The sequence below is a fragment of the Chrysemys picta genome, chromosome 2, assembly GCF_011386835.1.
Source record: "Chrysemys picta bellii isolate R12L10 chromosome 2, ASM1138683v2, whole genome shotgun sequence".
Taxonomy (NCBI): Eukaryota; Metazoa; Chordata; order Testudines; family Emydidae; genus Chrysemys; species Chrysemys picta.
In genome coordinates, this window is record NC_088792.1 from 271082833 (window position 1) to 271106427 (window position 23595).

At 44.0% G+C, this 23595-nt stretch overlaps 1 long non-coding RNA gene across 1 annotated transcript; it reads left to right on the forward strand.

Annotated features, from left to right (window-relative positions):
* The first annotated feature begins 1039 nt into the window (after positions 1-1039).
* On the forward strand, positions 1040-22089 carry LOC122174752 (uncharacterized). Its single transcript, XR_006177015.2, has 2 exons — positions 1040-1293; positions 19467-22089. It is a non-coding gene; the product is annotated as an uncharacterized LOC122174752 (long non-coding RNA).
* The last annotated feature ends 1506 nt before the right edge of the window (positions 22090-23595 follow it).

The window sequence follows — 23595 nt, forward strand, 5'->3', positions numbered from 1 at the left end:
CATATTTTTAGTTAAAATAATTTTCATTAACTGGCATGTGTCTGTGATTCACTGCCCTCTAGTGGATTGACTCGGAACTGCTGAATGATATATCATAGGCCCTCTACTGTAAACGGCCAGACTGTCCTTTAGCTCTAGTGGCCTGCACTTTTGAAGGAGAGGGATGCAAATTCTGTTCCCACTGACACCAAGACATTCTGCGTGGCCATGGTACGTAGCATATTCTCAATACGAAATCCTAGGTGACCACAAATTTGATACGCTATTTTTTCCCATGGAAGGCGCAGTTCATGTTAATACTTCATTCTCCAAGTCTCTGCTGTCATATTGTGAAAAATGTGTAGGTATAAAAGTGTCTTCTGGGAACTGTTTATCTGCTGGGAACTTAGGCTAACTAATCAAATGCCTTGGAGGGAATGGGGGCTCATGTGTGGTTGCTCTGTATAATATAATCAGAGCTTCACAGGGAGAGCAGGGAGTTCTCTGAAATCCTAACTGACATGTACAGCAGCTGCACTGTACTTTGGCCCTCATTTTTTCACTATTTTAATGAATGTTTTACGTTATCTTTCCTTGCCATCCAATTGTCCTGGCTCCCGTTACCAAACACAAGGGCCGCCTTTCACAACCTATATCACTTTGTACACTGACTTAATACACTTCTAATGCTGGAAATTCCAACACACACATACACTTCACTGTAACTCCCAGGCAACTAAGCCCTCGCGGAGTTAGTAACTTTACGGTGTTTCATTCCACAAAGGAAATTCTATTCCCAAGAGAAGCCGTAAGCTTCGGCCACCCCTAATGCTGATAACAATCCAGGACTTTCATCACATTTTTTGACCCATTCTTGGCTTTCAGTAATAACAACAGCTGCTGAAAGCTATACAATTTTAGTTGTGCTTCTTTACCTTCCTCTAGCAATCATTCTTGTGAGAGGCCAAGAGATTAAATAGCCAGGGGGTAAATCAGTTCTCAACAGCTGTTGCCTCCAGCATTAATGATTGTCAGTGACTTCATTGAAAACCTATGAGTGATCTTTCATCATGTTCACAAGTGGAGAAAAGCATAGACTGGGAAACCTTCTGCCCAGTGTGTCATGAAATGTACCCAGATGATGAAGAGAGACATTTCACAAAATTAACATTTAAAAAAAAATCTTCTATGTCAAGGAAGCACTAAAAAGAAGGAATACGAGTTATGCTTTGTCAACCAAAAAATCTCGCCTTCGATCACTGTACTTTTCAGATATGTAAACCAGTCTTCGGAATGAGAGAGATTGAATAAGAGGTTAGTGGATTCTTGTTGAGTCTACTCAACGTCAATAGAACACTCTTGCTTTTTAGCTTTAGCAACTTTTCTTCTAATCCTGTGATCCTATCTGATTGACTTCAAAGGGGCTACTCTGGACCCAGAATTACTAGTGTTGGGTGAATCGGAAAAAAAATGATGGTTCAATTTGGATAAGCATCTAAATATCTGAATTTAGCCAAACTTGTCTGAACATTAGGCTGATGATCTTATAAGAAAAGAGCGTTGTTGTTTGTAGTGTTTGTTTTGTTTTGTTTTGTTTTGTTTTACCTCCCAGTTTCCTCCATGTTGGAAATACTGCATGAGTAGCTTGTCACACATTATTTTGTGTTTTATTAAAATTAAAACACCACCAAAATGACTTAAAACATTAAGCTCTGAGCATTTTAAATATATTGTTATTTAATTTCTTCAATAATGTAGTCTTAATACCTTGTAGCATATATTTAAATACAAAGAAATATTTATTCCTTGGTAGATCAAATTAAAACCCAATAGAAATGTATAACCACAATAATAAACACAACAACATATTTACAAAATCTCTATATATCAAACAAATTCAAGTATAGGTCCTATAAGTGGTATGTAGAGAGAAACTTTGCAGCTTCAAAACTCAATAGGACTCAGGCAACTAAGTTTCAGGGTCCTGTTGTATTTAAGAGTAAAGCTATTACTCCCACAAAAGAGAAGGAAATGCAAAGTACAGGTAAAATAGGACTGCTGCTCCATCCTTCATTCACCCCACCGTGCCTGCATAGCAGTGCATACATCTTTAGCATAGCATTAGCTGGACATGTATGTTCATCCTGAGCAGTCTGAACTGGGGTGAGATGCCAACTAATTTCTGGTTTCTCCTCTCTCTTTTCCTCACTGTAGGTGAAATTCACTTCTGTGTGGACGGCTCACATAAGCTCTGTGTGTTACTTAAGTAGCATTTAAATCAGGGGCGGGCAAACTTTTTGGCCTGAGGGCCACATCGAGGTTGTGCAACTGTATGGAGGGCCGGGTAGGTAAGGCTGTGCGTCCCCCAAACAGCCTGCCCCCCTCCACATCCACCCCCTCCCACTTCCCGCCCCCTGACTGCCCCCCTCAGAACCCCCAACCCATCCAACCCCCCTGCTCCCTGTCTTGACTGCCCCGACCCCTATCCACACCCCCGCCCCCTGACAGCTCCCCTGGGACTCCCACCCCCTATCCAACCGCCCTCTGCTCCTCATCCCCGACCACCCCCTCCCAGGACCCGCCACCCCAACTGCCCCCTGGGATCCCATCCCCCTATCTAACTCCCCCTGCTTCCTGATCCCTGACTGCCCTCCTGACCCCTATCCACATCCCCACCCCCTGACAGGCCCCCCGGGACTCCCACTCCCAACCCTTCCTGTTCCCCATCCCCTGACCGTCCCCCCCCCGAAACTCCGCCCCATCCAACCGCCCCCTCCTCCCTGACTGCCCCCCAGGACCTCCCGCTCCCTTACCCAACCCCCCCCACTCCCTGCCCCCTTACCAGGAGCAGGAGCTCGCAGCCGCAACACCTGGCCAGAGCCAGCTGCACTCCCCACGCTGCTCAGCGGGAGCGGTGGGCCAGAGTGCGGCCCCCACGGCAGTGTGGCTGTGGGGGGGGCAGTGGGGGAGGGGCCGGGGACTAGGCTCCCTGGCCGGGAGCTCAGGGGCCAGGCAGGACGGTCCCGCAGGCTGGATGTGGCCCGCAGGCCGTAGTTTGCCCACATCTGACTTAAACCCTATATTGGACATTTGACCCCCCTCTAAACTCAGGACAGAATAAGTGATCCCTAATTGTGTCTTACTTAACGAAACATTTAATTTGCCATTAACATTCTACGGATCAATTCCTGACCGCATGGAAGGCAATATCTAAACTTCCACTGACTTCAATGGAGCCAGGATTTCACATGATAAGTTTAATGGATGTTTAACATCACAATTGTCTCTCATTTAAAGTGAGTAGAGCCCGTCTCAGGGGCTCACAACTCAAATAATTAAGGATATGGGAGATAATAGTTAGCTGCTAGAGAATGTCTTTCATCTTATTTCTCAAAGTGCTTTACAAAGCCAGGTTGTATATCATTATCTTTCTCTTACAGCTGGGGAAACTGAGGCAGGGGTAAAGTGACTTGCCCAAAGTAACATAGCAGTAGTCTCTGATTTGGTATTAGAAATACAGGAAGCTGTTCATTAGATTCATACTAGCACCATAAGTTCTCTCTAAGGCCCTGATTCAGAAAGCACTTAAGCACATGCTTAAAGTTAAGCCCTTACTTAAATGTTTTGCTGAATCAGGGCCTATAACTTGCATGCTCTTCACTATTCATTGTGGTGCAGTCAGGCACTTTAATATTTTCTCCTTAGGACATACAGTTTTTCATTCTAAGTGGAAGAGACATTTCTAAACTTAAAAAAAAAACCCCACTTTCAGGCACTCTCTTTACTTGAAGGTTTTAATTTTTATATCTATCAACAATTAAAGCAGAGACCCAGTCTTTGTGAAGAGAGATATCTTACCTCCATAGTTCAAATGCACTTTCTACAGTATATCAGCGGACAGTACATTTTGCTAAATGGCTTCGTGAATGTCAAGGTGACAATGTCTTTCACCCAATTAATCCCACAACTCACATTTTACTGTGCTCCTGCTTAAAAGACCTTAGGTCTGCAGGCCAGATTCCTTTTAGTAATTAGCCTTTAACCTTCCCAGTCTTCGCTTTTTCAATTGCCTCTGTCTCTATGTCGAATAGGAGTTTTATGCGTCTCTTGAAGCTTATCCTACAAAGGCTCTGGCCTGACCTTTGGAGCTGTGTGCATTTATAGGGAAATCATTTCTAAGCGAGATTTTAAAAGCTAACAGCTATTTAAGAAACCACTTGTCAGTTCAACAAGCCCAATAGCAAGGTAATGGGGCAATTGCCGATTTCTCTAGCAGAAATTACAGAGTCTTCCCCTCCCCCCACTTGATCTTGTTCTTTTTAAATGTAGAAAGCCATAAATCCAGCACCAAGGGGTCTATTAATGTAATTAGTTTGCTTATTAGAAAAGAAGATCTTCAGCTCGCTGGGGTGAACAGACATCTAATGGAATTTTGCCATCTGGCCCCGCCTCAGCCTGTCAGCATTGACCACGTGTGATGAATGGACTCATGTTAAAGGTTTTGTTAGGTTGGATGAAATCAGAACTGTTCAACTGGGTGTCATGGGCCCAATACCGCTAACAGTTCACTGTGATTCTCTGGAGAGTCTCAAGTGGGATGGGATGGTCTGGTTTTTGGAGCAGGAGGCCCAGAGTTCAAGCCCCATTCGTAGTGGCCATGGTATGCAGCACAGTGACACTGTGAAAACCTACATAGCCATGGGTGGTTTGCAAAGCAAGGGCATAAATCCCACCCCAGAAGACCCAGTAGTAGGTGGGGCCCTGTCTGCAGTCCTCCAAGCATGCTAAAATGTGGGGTTTGCACTAGACTGGAAGACAGTCTGGGCGGTGTCTAGTGGTTGATCTTTTCGAGCATGGCATTCCGCAGTTTCTGTCACAGTGCTGAAAATTACCTACCTACAGCTCTAGATAGGCCTTGTCTAGAGATGGGTTCAGAATCCATGTCCACAATGAGCACAGTAAGCTCAGGGTGTCATGGATGATGTTGCAGTACCTGGGTAACCTGATCCAACTCCACTACAGGCTTTGACGACTAGGGCCACAACCTTGAACTGGACCTAGTACAGGATACAGAGCTGCCAAAAGGCATGCTGCACTGGTGTGAATTTCTTCCATAGGTACCTGTCAGGGATCGGCAACCTTTGGCACACGGCCTGTCAGGGAAATCCGCTGGCGGGCCAGGACGGTTTGTTTACCTGCAGCGTCTGCAGGTTCAGCCGATCGTGGCTCCCACTGGCTGCGGTTCGCCGTTCCAGGCCAATGGGGGCTGCGGGAAGTGGCGTGGGCTGAGGGATGTGCTGGCCTCCGCTTCCCACAGCCCCCATTAGCCTGGAACGGCAAACCGCAGCCAGTGGGAGCCGCGATCGGCCGAATCTGCGGAAGCTGCAGGTAAACAAACCATCCCGGCCTGCCAGTAGATTTCCCTGGCGGGCCGCGGGCCAAAGGTTGCCAATCCCTGCATTACTTCATACAGGTTATGTCTATGCTGCAGCTGGGACCGTGCCTCACAGCTAGGGTGACCAGACAGCAAGTGTGAAAAATCAGGATGGGGGTGGGGGGTAATAGGAGCCTATATAAGAAAAAGACCCAAAAATCAGGACTGTCCCTATAAAATCAGGACATCTGGTCACCCTACTCACAGCCCAGGCAGCCAGACACATGCTAGCATTGCTCAAGTTAGCATGCTAAAAATAGCAGTGTGGCATGGGCAGTGGCATAGGCTAGCTGCCCGAGTTCAAGGCCACCTGTCCCGCTACGTCAGTACCTGGGTGGCTAGGTCATGTCGCTGCATATGTCCACACTGCTATTTTTAGAGCAGCATTAGCTCATGTCTGTCTGCCCAGCTGCAGTGTAGACTTACCCACAGTTACACTCTGATATTGGCAGGGCCATCCCATTTCATTTGATTTTGTTTACTTTTCCTTGGACTCAAACAACTCGATGAAATTCGGTGTGAAGACAAGTGAGTGAGATGCAAAGGGCAAGGGCATTATGAACCTAAGAGCTGAAAGGTACAGCTGTAGTGTTCAGATCAAATGTTAACATCTCTGGGCATTCTATCATTTCAATTATCTTTTCTCAGAGCCCAAGATCCTACAAAATATCGTAAGAGAAAATATCCCCTTGAGGCCTGGGTCTTCAAATATGCTATTTTTCTCCAGGGCAGCGTGTAATTGCTTCTTGAAGGATTCTGCTGACTTTGTCTTAAAATCCCACCTGGTGGTGGTGTCGATTCCAAACATTTCTAATTCCCTGCGTGATAACAGCAATGGAGCTTTTTATTCAAAATGTGCTCTTCTTTCATTAACAGCTCTCTGTCTCCTGATTCCATTGTGTTCTCTCTCCTGGATGCATTGTCTGTGGGTCTAGAAATGAGCCAACCAGCTTCCATGGGGAAGTAGGGGATGGGGTGTGCAGGGCACATATTTATTGAAAAAATATCAGGGGGAGGAGCATCATACTCAATCCAGCAGAACCAAATGCAATAAATAAATAAATATGAGCAGGGCAGCTATTTTATTTACCCACCCCCCACGGAATAGAAACGCAAAGTCAAATGCTGCTCCCTGCCCTTTGGGCCCCAAATGAAGCTACTGAGGTATCTATGTGCTGGGGCAGAGGTAACCAGCCATCATGAGCACAACCAGGGGCCCCTAACCAAGTGTGTAGTGAGGCGCTCTGCTCTGTAGTGCTTCTCTTTGTAGCAGTGCAGGGGGGAAATTTGGGATGTGGGAGAGTGTCTAGTGGACGTTGATCTATCCTGACCTACAGGCCCAGACCACCCAGGTACAAGGCATACAGGAACCCCCGCTACTACTACAAGAACAGTCACTCCCTGCCAGACCAGTCATTTACCCAGTTGTGACAGGGTTCAGTTCATCGAAATAAGTGACTGAATAGATTTATTCCACATAAATCTACCAAACGTACTAGCTCTACTATGGAACTGCTTTTGTAATTGGAAAAGCTAGGTGTGATTGACAAGGTTGATATAACCAAAAAAGTGGTATATACCATGGAGGTAGTGGAAAAATCATGTCCAAAAGAGAGACAGCTGCAATTGGGCTTACGTCCATAAAATCTGTAGACTGAGAGCAAGTGAGAGCCAAACCATTAACTGACATCAGTGACGTAATGAATAAGTTGGCCGGTGCATCCTGGATGGGGAAATGTAGGTAGTGACAGATAAAACCAGACAAAGGAAGGTCATTGCTACTCCCCAGAGGAGATCTGCACACACACCCCGACCATTTTGTTTCCATTCATCCCAGGAAGTGTTTCAAAAGAAAGTGGGTAATACCTGTCCTGGGTTTGTGGTGTAACTGATATAGGGAAAGCAGGTACAAGTAGGAGGTGAATCAGTCCCTGAACTTGCAATTAAGTCTATTTTCTGCTTAAGTCTTCTTGATGTCTTCATGGCCCACTCATTTTCTTAGCTAAGACACTTATTTTTAAAGACTAAAGATTCGAAGTCACAATAAATGTACTGTGGTGTTTTTAAATGCGGCTTTCCCCCCTTTCAATTCCACTGCAAAATTTCTGTACCTAGTACCTCATTTACTTATACAGCCATTGCCCTTCATTTTCATGCATCTCCATTAATGCCATTTCAGATTACTGTTAAGGAACAGTTACCCCCACCAGTGCACCTAAAGACACTATATCTTGGTTGTAATTCTTGCAAGCGTGCTGGTGTATGTCTGGTAAAAAAGTATAAAAAGCTGACTGTAAGGTAAGTGGCTTTCTAGACAAATGTAATTTGTGAACTAGTCAAGATTCCACAACTTTCGATTGCAAGACATTTTCCTGTGTAAAGCTATATTCATGAGTAGTGGTAAATTTGATTCAAGGTAGAATTGAGGAATTTGCACTTAATCCAGTTATTTTGCTTTCAGTTCTGCCCCTCTCTCCCCACCCAGGCAATAAACAAACAAGACATTATCTTATTTGGAACATCTCTATTTTTAATTATCGAGTTTCACCCTATTCTTTTTGTCTGTGTTGGCTGTGGTAAGAATTAGCAACTGGTGCTTAAGGGACCCATAGTTCATCTCAGGTGTCCAGAACTGGTATCTCTTTCCAAGGACTATTAATTCTGTGACCTTGTAGCATCATTAACTTTATTTACTTTGTTACTTAATTGTTAATGCATAGAGCGATATATCATGCTCTTTCACAGGAAGAGGCTCAACGGGACCAATAAAATCAGAAGTTCAAGACCAAAGACCAAAGACGGTCCTGATTTACATCCTACACAATCTCATTAAAGCCAATGAGGTTGCACAGGGTACAAATCAGGACAGGATTTGGCCTCGAGTCTTCAAATGAGGTTGAAGACAATGCAGAGCACCGACCTCAGAGCCCTATCCCTTGGCAGGGCCAAGCATTCCTCCAAAGCTGTGAGCTGGGGCGGCTCTATGTTTTTTACTGCCCCAAGCACGGCAGTCCGCGGTCACGAGGATTCGGTGGCATTTCTGCGGGTGATCTGCCGGTCCTGCGGCTTCAGCGTACCCGCCGCTGAATTGTCGTCGAAACCGGGATCGACGGACCACCTGCAGGCACGCCAACGAAGGCTGCCTCACTGCCGCCATCACAGCGACCAGCAGGCCTCCCCCTGCGGCTTGCCACCCCAGTCTTGCACTTGCTGCGCTGGTGTCTGGAGCTGCCCCTGGCTGTGAGATGGGCAAATGCCCAGTATTAGAGAATTGCAAGAGGAAGAGGAAAATGAATTCTTAGCAGGCTACTATGACCTTACTGAGTGACACATCCACTGGGATGTCAGATGCAATGGTCAGGCTGGGTTTGCTGTTGACCATCTCCTGTTGCATAGGGCACAATGATGTAACTGGGGTGTGAATAATAGCAATGATTATCATTTGAAAATGATAGAAACTACATAGCTTACCCATGAGCCTGTGAGGATGTTTGTAACTGGTTCAGTCTTATTTCTTAATGAGAGCTCAGCAAATACCAAATCATTTTCCATAAATATTTGTTTGAATTAAATTTTTTTTTTGATTCTACCTTGTCTGTGAGCCTTTTGTGTTTGTTTTCTGCTAACATTCATAAGGTCAACATTTTCTAGCATAAATACTCAGAAAAAAAGTTAATTTTAAGCTCAAATGATGGAATATGGGTTGAAAACAATCTTCCCTTTCCTTTCCTGGTGGATGTCTAAACTACCACCTGTTCACAATTGGATAAATATGAGCCTAAAACACTGACTTAATACCCTTGAAAAATATGGGAATGTCAGAAGAATGTTTTCTGGCATTTGATGAGACAGAAAATTGGTTTCTCTTATTGAGGCAGCATATATTTGCTGCTCAATACTGGCTCTGATATGGACTTCTCTTTGGCCAGGTCTACACTAACCCCCTAATTCGAACTAAGGTACGGAACTTCAGCTACGTGAATAACGTAGCTGAAGTTCGAAGTACCTTAGTTCGAACTTACCTTGGTCCACACTCGGCAGGCAGGCTCCCCCGTCGACTCCGCGGTACTCCTCTCGCCGAGCTGGAATACCGCAGTCGACGGCGAGCACTTCCGGGTTCGACTTATCGCGTCCAGACTAGACGCGATAAGTCGAACCCAGAAGTTCGATCGCTCGCCGCTGAACTACCGGGTAAGTGTAGCCAAGGCCTTTGAAAGCTTCACTTTTGTGTTATACCACTAGGTGCTGTCTTCTCAGACTTTCAGGTCTGCACGTGTATGTGATAATTGCCAGGTGCTACACTGGTGATATTCAACATGCAGAAAAAGTTACTTCCCTGGGAGCACCTTCCTCTGTCCCTACTGCCAACTGTAGGACTGCCCATTTACAGCTACTACATATGTGGTATGATAATTTAGGACTGGCCCTTTAAATGTATCAGACCAAAGCAGTCCTAAAGTAGTCATTTTGTAACAGCCTTGTTGTATCTTCATCTCGTCCCGCTGGTAAACACTCCTCACTCCTGTTATGGTTTCCCCTTCTTATCCAAAGGAGATGGGGATTCTTATTGAAGGAGGGTATATGTGCTAATTCATGTAAGGACACTCAGCATCTCGTGGAAGCACTTGACAGGACCAAGCCCATAGACTCCAATCCAGCACAGCACTGCAGAAAGAGATTTGGGGGCCATAGTGGATCACAAGCTAAATATGAGTCAACTGTGTGACACTGTTTTAAAAAAAGCGAACATCATTCTGGGATGTATTAGCAGGAGTGTTGTGAGCCAGACACAAGAAGTAATTCTTCCACTCTACTCTGCACTGATTAGGCCTCAGCTGGAGTATTGTGTCCAGTTCTGGGCGCCACATTTCAGAAAAGATGTGGACAAATTGGACAAAGACCAGAGAAGAGCAACAAAAATGATTAAAGGTCTAGAAAACATGACCTGTGAAGGAAGATTAAAAAAACTGGGTTTGTTTAGTCTGGAGAAGAGAAGACTGAGGGGAGACATGATAACAGTTTTCAAGTACATAAAAGGTTGTTACCTGAGGATAGGACGAGAAGCAATAGGCTAAAATTGCAGCAAGGGCGGTTTAGGTTGGACAGTAGGAAAAACTTCCCAACTGTCAGGTTAGTTAAACACTGGAACAAATTGCCTAGGGAGGTTGTGGAATCTCCATCATTGGAGTTTTTTAAGAGCAGGTTAGACAAACACCTGTCTGGAATGGTCTAGATAATACTTAGTCCTGCCTTGATTAGAAGACCTCTCAAAGTTCCTTTCAGTCCTACAATTTCTTTGACTCTATGCTTGTGTTTATCTTGAAGCCCAAGAGTATTCCCATTGAGGTCAATAGGACTATTCATATGCGTAAAGTTAAGCATGTGTGTGTTTGCAGGATCTAGGTCTCAGAGCAGCAGCAAGGCCAGTGATTAAAGCACCAGACTGAGAGTCAAGAAATTTAGATTTCAGCCCTTTCACAAATTGGCTGTGTGGTCTTGACCAGGTCATTTAAGACTCACTGTGCCTCAGTTTCCTGGTCTGTAAAATGAGGAAGTATGACTTTCTTACTTCCTGGTGGGTAGTGCTGGGTGGTGGTTAATTAGCTGTTTGCAGAAGACAGAGATGCTTGGATGGAAAGTGCTAAGTATTGTACACAGCATTAGAAATATATCTTGTATGCCACCCTCTGTAACAATAAAGTGAATGCAGTGAAAGTGAAACAGATCACTCTAATTAGGAAAGGCTTTGTCTTAAGAGGCTGACCTAGCACCTAGCACAATGGGTTGCTACTGCAATAAGTAACTTGTCTCCAAATGCACTGCATGCAACATTGCTCCACCTTTAAGCCACATTACGTGTTGTGTGGTTGTTTAAGACAAGCTGCACCATATAACATTGTATGTTAACTCCTCTGCAATAACCCGTTGCCTGGTAATGTGAATTTATAGGTAAAGAAACTGTTCCATGCACAGATTCTGAAAGCCACACCCACTGTAAGCCATGTACTGCTACAAGGTTTTGTTCTCTTTGTGCCAAGAGTATAAAGATTTGTAGGTTTCTAAAGGTTATCAACTACTATCAGCTACCACAGAACAGTTACTGTTGAGGAAATCAAGTCAGATCCAGAGGAAATAAAGTGCTAACTACAGAACCTGAAAGGTTTCAGAGTAGCAGCCGTGTTAGTCTGTATCCGCAAAAAGAAGAACAGGAGGACTTGTGGCACCTTAGAGACTAACAAATTTATTAGAGCATAAGCTTTCGTGGACTACAGCCCACTTCTTCGGATGCATATAGAATGGAACATATATTGAGGAGATATATATACACACATACAGAGAGCATAAATAGGTGGGAGTTGTCTTACCACCTCTGAGAGGCCAATTAATTAAGAGAAAAAAAAACTTTTGAAGTGATAATCAAGCTAGCCGAGTACAGACAGACAGTTAGATAACAAGTGTGAGAGATTCAATGTTTGTAATGGCTCAACCATTCCCAGTCCTTATTTAAACCGGAGTTGATTGTGTCTAGTTTGCATATCAATTCTAGCTCAGCAGTTTCTCGTTGGAGTCTGTTTTTGAAGTTTTTCTGTTGTAATATAGCCACCCGCAGGTCTGTCACTGAATGACCAGACAGGTTAAAGTGTTCTCCCACTGGTTTTTGAGTATTTTGATTCCTGATGTCAGATTTGTGTCCATTAATTCTTTTGCGTAGAGACTGTCCGGTTTGGCCAATGTACATGGCAGAGGGGCATTGCTGGCACATGATGGCATATATCACATTGGTAGATGTGCAGGTGAACGAGCCCCTGATGGTATGGCTGATGTGATTAGGTCCTATGATGATGTCACTGGACTAGATATGTGGACAGAGTTGACATCGGGGTTTGTTACAAGGATAGGTTCCTGGGTTAGTGGTTTTGTTCAGTGATGTGTGGTTGCTGGTGAGTATTTGCTTTAGGTTGGGGGGTTGTCTGTAAGCGAGGACAGGTCTGTCTCCCAAGATCTGTGAGAGTAAAGGATCATCTTTCAGGATAGGTTGTAGATCTCTGATGATGCGCTGGAGAGGTTTTAGTTGGGGGCTGAAGGTGACAGCTAGTGGTGTTCTGTTATTTTCTTTGTTGGGCCTGTCTTGTAGGAGGTGACTTCTGGGTACTCGTCTGGCTCTGTCAATCTGTTTTTTCACTTCAGCAGGTGGGTATTGTAGTTTTAAGAATGCTTGATAGAGATCTTGTAGGTGCTTGTCTCTATCCGAGGGATTGGAGCAAATGCGGTTATATCTTAGAGCTTGGCTGTAGACAATGGATCGTGTGGTGTGTCCTGGATGGAAGCTGGAGGCATGTAGGTAAGTGTAGCGGTCAGTAGGTTTCCGGTATAGGGTGGTATTTATGTGACCATCGCTTATTAGCACAGTAGTGTCCAGGAAATGGACCGCTTGTGTGGATTGATCTAGGCTGAGGTTGATGGTGGGATGGAAATTATTGAAATCATGGTGAAATTCCTCAAGGGCTTCTTTTCCATGGGTCCAGATGATGAAGATGTCATCAATGTAGCGCAAGTAGAGTAGGGGCGTTAGGGGACGAGAGCTAAGGAAGCGTTGTTCTAAGTCAGCCATAAAAATGTTGGCATATTGTGGGGCCATGCGGGTACCCATAGCAGTGCCGCTGACTTGAAGGTATATATTGTCCCCAAATGTGAAATAGTTGTGGGTGAGGACAAAATCACAAAGTTCAGCCACCAGGTTAGCTGTGACATTATCAGGGATACTGTTCCTGATAGCTTGTAGTCCATCTTTGTGTGGAATATTGGTGTAGAGGGCTTCTACGTCCATAGTGGCCAGGATGGTGTTTTCTGGAAGATCACCGATGGATTGTAGTTTCCTCAGGAAGTCAGTGGTGTCTCGAAGATAGCTGGAAGTGCTGGTAGCGTAGGGTCTGAGGAGAGAGTCTACATAACCAGACAAGCCTGATGTTAGGGTGCCAATGCCTGAGATGATGGGGCGTCCAGGATATCCAGGTTTATGGATCTTGGGTAGCAAATAGAATACCCCTGGTCGGGGTTCTAGGCATGTGTCTGTACAGATTTGTTCCTGTGCTTTGTCAGGGAGTTTTTTTAGCAGATGGTGTAGTTTCTTTAGGTAATCCTCAGTGGGATCAGAGGATAATGGCCTGTAGAATGTGGTGTTAGAGAGCTGTCTAGCAGCCTCCTGGTCATATTCCAATTTATTCATGATGACGACAGCACCTCCTTTGTCAGCCTTTTTGATTATGATGTCAGGGTTGTTTCTGAGGCTGTAGATGGCGTTGTGTTCTGCATGGCTGAGGTTATGTGGCAAGTGATGTTGCTTTTCCACAATTTCAGCCTTTGCACGTCGACGGAAGCACTCTATGTAGAAATCCAGTCTGTTGTTTCGACCGTCCGGAGGAGTCCACCCAGAATCCTTTTTTTTGGAGTGCTGGTAGGGAGGATTCTGTGGGTTAGTATGCTGTTCAGAGGTATGTTGGAAATATTCTTTGAGTCGGAGACGTCGAAAGTAGGATTCTAGGTCACCGCAGAACTGTATCATATTCATGGGTCTGGAGGGACAAAAGGAGAGGCCCCGAGATAGGACAGACTCTTCTGCTGGGCTAAGAGTATAGCTGGAAAGATTAACAATATTGCTGGGTGGGTTAAGGGAACTACTGTTGTGGCTGCTTGTGGCATGTAGCAGTTTAGATAGTTTAGTGTCCTTTTTCCTTTGTAGAGAGGCAAAGTTTGTCTTGTAAATGGCTTGTCTAGTTTTTGTAAAGTCTATCCATGAGGAAGTTTGTGTGGAAGGTTGGTTTCTTATGAGAGTATCCAGTTCTGAGAGCTCATTCTTAATCTTTCCCTGTTTGCTGTATAGGATGCTGATCAGGTGATTTCGCAGTTTCTTTGAGAGTGTGTGACACAGTCTCTCAGCATAGTCTGTGTGATATGTAGATTGTAATGGATTTTTTACCTTTAGTCCTTTTGGTATGATGTCCATCTGCTTGCATTTGGAAAGGAAGATGATGTCTGTCTGTATCTGTACGAGTTTTTTCATGAGGTTGATGGATTTCCACTCCATACGGCTAAATGCAGTGCCTTGCATAATGAAAGGTTTCAGAGTAGCAGCCGTGTTAGTCTGTATCCGCAAAAAGAAGAACAGGAGGACTTGGGAGACAGACCTGTCCTCGCTTACAGACAACCCCCCAACCTAAAGCAAATACTCACCAGCAACCACACATCACTGAACAAAACCACTAACCCAGGAACCTATCCTTGTAACAAACCCCGATGTCAACTCTGTCCACATATCTATTCCAGTGACATCATCATAGGACCTAATCACATCAGCCATACCATCAGGGGCTCGTTCACCTGCACATCTACCAATGTGATATATGCCATCATGTGCCAGCAATGCCCCTCTGCCATGTACATTGGCCAAACCGGACAGTCTCTACGCAAAAGAATTAATGGACACAAATCTGACATCAGGAATCAAAATACTCAAAAACCAGTGGGAGAACACTTTAACCTGTCTGGTCATTCAGTGACAGACCTGCGGGTGGCTATATTACAACAGAAAAACTTCAAAAACAGACTCCAACGAGAAACTGCTGAGCTAGAATTGATATGCAAACTAGACACAATCAACTCCGGTTTAAATAAGGACTGGGAATGGTTGAGCCATTACAAACATTGAATCTCTCACACTTGTTATCTAACTGTCTGTCTGTACTCGGCTAGCTTGATTATCACTTCAAAAGTTTTTTTTTTTCTCTTAATTAATTGGCCTCTCAGAGGTGGTAAGACAACTCCCACCTATTTATGCTCTCTGTATGTGTGTATATATATCTCCTCAATATATGTTCCATTCTATATGCATCCGAAGAAGTGGGCTGTAGTCCACGAAAGCTTATGCTCTTATAAATTTGTTAGTCTCTAAGGTGCCACAAGTCCTCCTGTTCTTCTTTTTACAGAACCTGAATAACTTTATGGGCAGGAGAGGGGAGAAACACTTCAGGAGAAGGAATGCGGATAATGCAGATAAATACCAGTGAAAGTCAGAACTTTTGCATGAAGCTCCTCCCTTAAAAAAATCACTTGAATTTACCAAAGGGTGGGGGAGGGGGGAAATCACTATTATTAGGAGTATGTTTGCTTTCAAAAAGCATTATGATGTAGTCCTTTTTATTTAAAGTTCCACAGGTAAAGTAAAAACAACGAGCATCTAGTGGCACCTTAAAGACTAGCAGATTTATTTGGGCATAAGCTTTCATGTGTAAAAAACCCACTTCTTCAGATGCTTTTTGCATGTTCATTGTTTTTGTGGATACAGACTGACACGGCTGCCCCTCTGATACAGGTAAAGTAATAGCCCCTTTCAGAATGTCACAAACACATGTTCAATTCACGGAATATTTGTGCAAAGGAAATTTGACATGTTGAAATAAAGTGTTCCCTTCTTGGACAGCTCAGTAATAGCATTTCATCAAGGCATAGCAGCCAGGCTGTAACAAATGTAAGCAGGGTCTGAATGGAGCAAACTGTATTTACATGAACACACCTGCTCTGTGTAGGTATCTAGCAGACAGGAGCTGTGGAGCTCCAAGTGATCAGCTTTCGCTGGTGTTGGGTTACAAATCACTTTAGTACTGAATGCAGGGGTAGTGAAATGTGTTATCAATGTTCTTGTCTTTATTGTGTAAATAAAGGGGAACAGAACTGTGCTTAACCTGTCCCAAATGAGGAGGCCACTCTCAGCTGAAAGGACCTCGTTAAGCCAGGGGCTCGAATGCCAGAGCCCTGGAAAGGGGGTAGGGGAGAGAGACAATTGTCTCTGCTAGGAGGTGTGGCCTTTCCCTAAGGGTCCTTGGTTTAGTTTAACCTGTTCCTCCCCACTGTTCAAAGATAGAGCTAAATAGGCTCCATTAGGAGCCTTTGTTATTTTAAGTGCTGAAATCAGTTGTGGTGGGACAGTGTTTCTGCCCAGCCTGCTGAGAGCTAAAACTCACTAAGAGCTGTCAATCACTAAGGGATTGACCCACAGAGGTCACAGCAGAGAGGCAAATGGCAGCAGAAGGTGACCGGTGGGAGTGGCCAGCAGGAGGCAGCGAGCAGTCGGTCAGAGGTGACGAATAACAGCTGGCAGGGCAGCCAGGCAGCGAGGAACTGTGGCTGGTGAGGCAGACAGCCAGAGCAAGTGCTCGGATGGCAAAGCAAGTCAGCTGTCTTCTTCCCCAGGTGGGAGGTGAACTCACACAGATGCACTTCTGAACCCTGGGTCCTCACTGACCAAGGACAATCACTGTGACGGGGGTATGGTGAGGGAGCAGAGGGGGGCACACTAAAGGAACTTTTGGTTGTAGAACTCAGGAACATGAGGCAGAAGACTCTGCCCCATGCACTTCAGGGTGGATGTCCTTCTCAGAGTTTTATGTTTATGAGTCCTGCTTGTGGCATTTCCCCTAATTAATGTTGGGTGACTTCTCTCCTTTCATTAAAAGTTTCTTTTCTACCCTCAGATTCTGTGTTTGCGAGTGGGGAAGTATTGCCTCTCAGAGGCACCCAGGGTGGTGTGTAATTTTCCAGGTTACTGGGTGGGAGCTCGAGCCAGTTATGTGTTGTATTGTTGAAAAGGAACCCGTAGGTATTGAACCCGGCCCTGGTTGCTGCCGGCTCCACCTGGCAGAAGGGTTACATAAAGAGTTGGGATCTATAACGAATGGGATAGAAAATAATACTGAAAAGATTATATTACTTGATGGCATGCTTTGAATGCTGTGGTCAGGGCTGGCCACATCAGCTGCAAAGAGATCTAGCAGAAGTAGGAAGGGTCCAGAGACAAGTGACAAAAATGATTAGGGGTATGAAAGAATGTCCATGCAAAAAGACTGAGGGCCAGAATCTCAGTTGGTCAAAATCAATGTTGTTCTACTGACTTCAAAGGAGCTACCCTAATTTACAACAGCTGTGAGCATCTCATTTAGAGAGGAGAGGAGTACGAGGGAAAATGATAATAGTGTAGAAAATAAATGTATGATACAGAAAAGGTAAATCATGCTCTTCTACTTGCCATCTCTCATTAATCAGGCAGAAAGGGATAGTAAAATAGAAAGACAAATTTAAAACAGATAAAAACAGAACACTTTTTTTTCACACTATGCATAATTAATCTGCATAACTCATTGCCACATCCTTAGAGGTTTTTAAGGCCCAGCTTGATGAAGCCCTGGCTGGGATGATTTAGTTGGGGTTAGTCCTGCTTTGAGCAGGGGGTTGGACTAGATGACCTCCTGAGCTCTCTTCCAACCCTAATATTCTATGATTCTATGATCTCAGTGAGCTTAGCAGAATTTTAAAAATCTAAATAGACAGCCAAAAGTTGTAAACCTAGGTGCTCAAAGTTAGGTTCCTGACTCCATATTTAGGAATCTAAATAAGCTACAATTAAGCACCTGGTTTAAAGTATTGGCCAAATATCTATGTGGATGAGAAGAACAGTTAGAGTTCTATTAGATAGTATAAAATAAGTTCTAAGAGATGTAAACCCTCATGCCTAAGATTTGGAAGACATTTCTCATATGGGAGGATTACTCTATGATTGTCATTTATGGGGATTCTATCAGCTTTCTTGTTCAGGACTTACTGAACACTCTCAGAGACAAGTGACTAACCTAGATGGCCACTGTTCCAGCCTGGTATGTCAATTCCAATTGTTTCTAGAAACAACAAGCTGAAAGTGTGTTAACTTTTACAGCTCCAAGGAGAAGCATCCTCCTCCATAATAAACGCATGGAGGAACTGAAGAGTATCCAGAAATGATTCATCTTTTCTTGACCCCCAAACAAATAGCCAAACTAGGGCTGTCAATTAAACTCAATTATCACATGCAATTAACTAAAAAAAATAATTTTGATTAAAAAAATTAATTGTGATTAATCGCACTGTTAAACAATAGAATACCAATTGAAATTTATTCAATATTTCCAGATGTATTTCTATATTTTCAAATATATCGATTTCTATTACAACACAGAATACAAAGTGTACAGTGCTCACTTTATATATTATTTTTATTACAAATATTTGCACTGTAAAAATGATAAACAAAAGAAATAGTATTTTTCAATTCACCTCATACAAGTACTGTAGTGCAATCTCTGTCCAACCTAAACCTTCCTTGCTGCAATTTTAGCCTATTGCTTCTCATCCAACTTATCAAGCAGAACCCATCATCAGCATGGACGCATGTCATATGGAATGGTGGTTGAAGATGAAGGGACATATGAATCTTTAGCGCATCTGGCACATAAATATCTTGCAACACCGACTACAACAGTGCCATGCAAATGCCTGTTCTCACTTTCAGGTGACATTGTAAACAAGAAGCGGGAAGCAGCATCTCCTGCAAATTGTAACCAAGTTTGTTTGTCTGAGCGATTGGCTGAAGTAGGACTGAGTGGACTTGTAGGTTCTAAAGTTTTACATTGTTTTATTTTTCAATGCAGTTATTTTTGTACATAATTCTACATTTGTAAGTTGCACTTTCATAATAACGAGATTGCACTACAGTACTTGTATGAGGTGAATTGAAAAATACGATTTTTTTTGTTTATTAGAGTGCAAATATTTGTAATAAAAAATAAGTATAAAATGAGCAATATACACTTTGTATTCTGTGTTGTAATTGAAATCAACATATTACAGCAGCCCCTAGAAGCCTCAATCAAGATTGAGACTATATTGTACTAGGTACTATACAAATATATAGTAGGAGACCATCCCTGTCCTGAAAAGCTTATAGTCTAAAAAGAGACAAGACATACAAAAGGTGAAAGGAAGAACAGACACACAGAAAAGTGAAGTGACTTGGCTAAAGCCACAAAGCAAGTCAGTAGCAAAGAGTGAAATAGAAACTAGATCTGCAAACCCCCTCCACCACCCTTGCATGGCATGCCTAGACCACAGTTCCCATCTCTGCATTAACAGTCTTATTAACAGTGATGAATACGCTTCGTTTTGACTCTTTCTTTCCTTTCTCACACAGAATCAGTGCACCTGCCAGCATGCAAATACCTGCTGAAGGAGAAGAGAATGAATCCCACTCTTCCTCCCCAAAAAACTCTCAGAAAACCTTGTGTTTTGCAGCTGTTGATGACTGAATCATTAATCAAGCAGACAAATATGGAAATCCTATACAAATTTAAGCAAATAGTGTTTGACATTTAGATCAGTTGATAAAGACAAGCTGTTTGAGCCTTTTGAGGAGTGTTTGTTTAAGCTATTAGCATGAGGAACACAGAGTTTTAAACAAACAATGGGTCCAATTTTGATCTCAGTTACACCAGGGAAACGTTGGCTTGACTCCATTGGTTTAACAGAGCCTTTCCAGCATTACAGCAGTATAAAGAAGAGCGGTATTTTGGAAATAAAGAAGAGCATCTATTAAATTGTTGCAAGTTTTTTGACCACCAAATAGAGCTGTTCAAAAAAAGGATTATTTTTTTTAACCCCATGACATAAAAAAAGATTGGACACAACTGTCATGAACCCCGCACCCTGCCGTCCCATTTTCCTGTTGGCTCACCTTACCAGATAAGGATTAATGGGGGATGCTGAAGCCTATTAAGCAAACAGTATTTGACCCAAGATGTTTTGGGGTGACTAAGCATGCAGTTTCTTCTTGGGGACTTTTTTCTATCATGTATTCACTACTAGCTTGTTTTTTCCACCCTCACTCTTCTGACATGAAATTTCAACAAACTTTATTATGGCCTTATCCAAAGCCCATTGTGATCAGTAGGATCCTTTCAATGGGCTTTGACTCTCCCTTTAGTGAGCACTTACTCACATGAGTACCTTTGTCTTGTCTATTTAGACTGTAAGCTTCTCAGGGCAGGGACTATCTACTGTGCTATCTACTGTGATAGCACAATGCGGTCCAGATCTCAGCTGGGGGTAGGCAGTCCTGTACTGCAAATAATAATAGTCCCGTTGAAATAACTACTTACCAATGCACAAGTGGGCTGTTAATTTTTGTATGCTGCCGGTAGTTGCATTTCTAGATTCCGGCTTGGACTGGAGGGCGGAGTGCTGAATACTAAAGAAGGGCTGCACTATTTCTTTTGAATGGAGATACCACAGTGATGGGCTCAGGATCAGAACCTAATTAGATTAGACACTAACCACACCCAAAGTGAGGCTTTTGAAGTTTGTCCTTCAGTTGAATAGTTATTGCAAAGCTCTTGGGTTATAACTCAGTCTCCATAACGAAGGAACATTTTGGAGGGGGAACGCGGTTATTTTTAAACATGCAGGTTTAGATCCCAGAAGGGTGATTTCAGCTCTCTTCTCCCAAGGTATATACATTGCATATGTTGTAGTTGAAACTGGAGGGGGTCTTGTGGATAAGACCAACTGAGATCCTCTTTGTTTTGTGTAGACACTAGTTTTGTTCTGTTTTGCATTAGAGTAAATCTGGGTTAACTCCTCCAGTTACTGGAGTTACTGTACATCTATGCCAGTGTAGATGATAGCAGAACTGCATCTTACAGATCCGGTGATGGTTCCCTTATGATTAGAGATTTGCCTTGGTGCCATTGGTTATAATTATTCTTCCATACTCTATTTCACAGTGTTTTGTGTCAGTTGCCTGGCTGCATTTCTCTGTGTATCTAGATTGTGGAAAGCTTTACAATCCTGTGAAAAAGGGTAACATCCTGTAAGCTATTATTATATATTTTAGTTTGCAAAGATGGGTCTGAACTAAAACCCCAGCTCTGAACCCTTTGAGCTTTGGGAAAAACTGGCTCCAGATCTGAATTTTGCTGTTGGCCTCTTCTCTATTAGTTTATATTTGCTGCTAGCAAGTAGTGGGTGGAGCAGATAAGCTGATAGACCTGTGAACTGGCCATTCATGACATAAACAGAGTCAGTGAAGTGAATTATAGCTTGATATCCATTCAGGGGCTTAGTGTTGTCCACATTATATATAAGGCTGTGGAATAAAGGTGATGATTTATCATCATGGATTCATATAAGCGTGAACCATCCCAGTTAGTTCATATAAAATATGTATGCTATTTCTAATCATTTATCATATGACTGTGCTCTTCCAGGCAGCCCTTTAAACCTCCCTTCTAAATACCCTACACAATTCAGAATGAAAAATAGTTGCTGTGGAAATAATTATGGTGTGTCATACGCAGCATAGTTTATTTTTAAGAAAGCGCAGCTATCAATACAGGTAGTGACCTTCTCAGTCACTGTCTGGCACGTACATCGGCAGTGAAGCACAACTGTCAAGTGAAAAATTCCTTTCATGTTTAACAGTCCTTGCTCTTCCTCACAGCATCAGTCCCTTGGTGATCAATGAACACACATACATCTCTGAACATTTACCCTGTTGTTACTTCAGAAATGCCACATTTCCTCGCCTTGTGAGAACCTGTCTTCCGCTACCAGCAAATGACTATACTTGAAAGCAAAAAAGCAAAGGAAGTCAAATATTTAACACTAGCCATCATTGTCCTGTTAACTCATAGCTGAGATTCAATCAGACACAAAAGGTGAGGGATGGAATTTGAGTTCAGCGTATTTGTATTTTACAATTTTAATGCCTAAATAGTGTACGGTTCTTTGCATTAAAGCAACAAGAGCTTTGTGTTTAACAATTATTATTTTTATTGAAACAGTGTTTCTCAAACTAGGGTCCACAGACCCCTGAGGGTCCGCGAGGGTCGTCCAGGGGGTCCACAGGCCCTGCTGATCAACTCTTCCCCCTCCCTCCAAGCACCTCCTGCTCGCTGGGGAACAGCTGTTCAGTGGTGCGCAGAAGGCACTGGGAGGGAGGGGGAGGAGTGGGGACAGGGCGTGCTTGGGGGAGGGAGTGGAATCATGTCCGGGACTGCTGGCCCCATTGATCAACTCCTTCCCCTCCCTTCCAGTGCTTCCTGCACACCGGGGAACAGCCCTTCAGTGGCATGCAAGAGGCACTGGGAGGGAGGGAGAAGAGTGGGGAGAGGAGGCAGGGAAGAGGTGGGGTGGGGGTGGGGCTTTGGGGAAAGGGGTGGAGTGGGGGCAGGGCCTGGGGCTAAGCGGGCAGCCTTGGGGTGTCCGTGAAAAAATTTAAATCAAAATGGGGGTCCTCGGGTTGCTAAAGTTTGAGAACAGCTGTATTAAAACATAACATAGTCGCCAGAGTCTATTGTAAGCTGTGACCTGCCACGATCTGTTCTGCCCCAGGCAGACCAGAGCCCCACCTTCCAAAATGGAGGATGACTGTTGGTCTCTGCAGTCCCACCCTCTATTCAATGATATCAGCTACTCCACACAAACAGCACTCAGGTAAGGAGAGAAGTGGGGATTCACCCAGAGTCTACCTACCAACATCACTGCTGGGGTCGGTGGATAAAGATGGTCTTTCTACCCTGAGGCTAAGTCTTCACTACGGGGGTGGGGTCGATTTAAGATACGCAAATTCAGCTACGCGAATAGCATAGCTGAATTCGACGTATCCGAGCCGACTTACCCCGCTGTGACGACGGCGGCAAATCGACCTCCGCGCTCTCTCGTCGATGGCGCTTACTCCTACCTGCGCTGGTGGAGTACAAGCGTCGATTCAGGGATCGATTGTCGCGTCCCAACGAGACGCGATAATTCGATCCCCGATCGATTTCTACCCGCCGAGTCAGGTGGGTAGTGAAGACGTAGCCTTAAATAAGTGGTTGGAAGCTTGCTTGCCATTCTCTGGTTGCCTCTGTTGAACTTCAGCGTGATGTGCATTGTGGGCACCTCAGATCATATTTCAGAATGCACCGGCTCCACACTGTCCTCCCTGTTAGCTCCCTCAGTATATGCCAGGATGAAAAGGGGGCAGGAAAACTGTAGTGGAAAGGAGTAAGTTAGATCAGCCCTGCAGCTACAAAGCCATCTTTGTCCTGCACTGAGTGGAGCACGGCCAGACCTGAGAACTGTGCCCTGTTCATTTTTTCAACATTTTGCAGTAAGGACGGATGAGCAGATTTGTTTCTGCTGTGAAGACAGCAGTTTTCATTAGGACTTTGCAAGACTGATTGATAAAATGAGAAGTTGTAGGGAGCCAGGGTGGCTGCCCTCCGAACCTGAGGGTAAAGGACCGCTCTCTCAGCCTGAGTGGGTGGGGCCAGGCCAAGCTT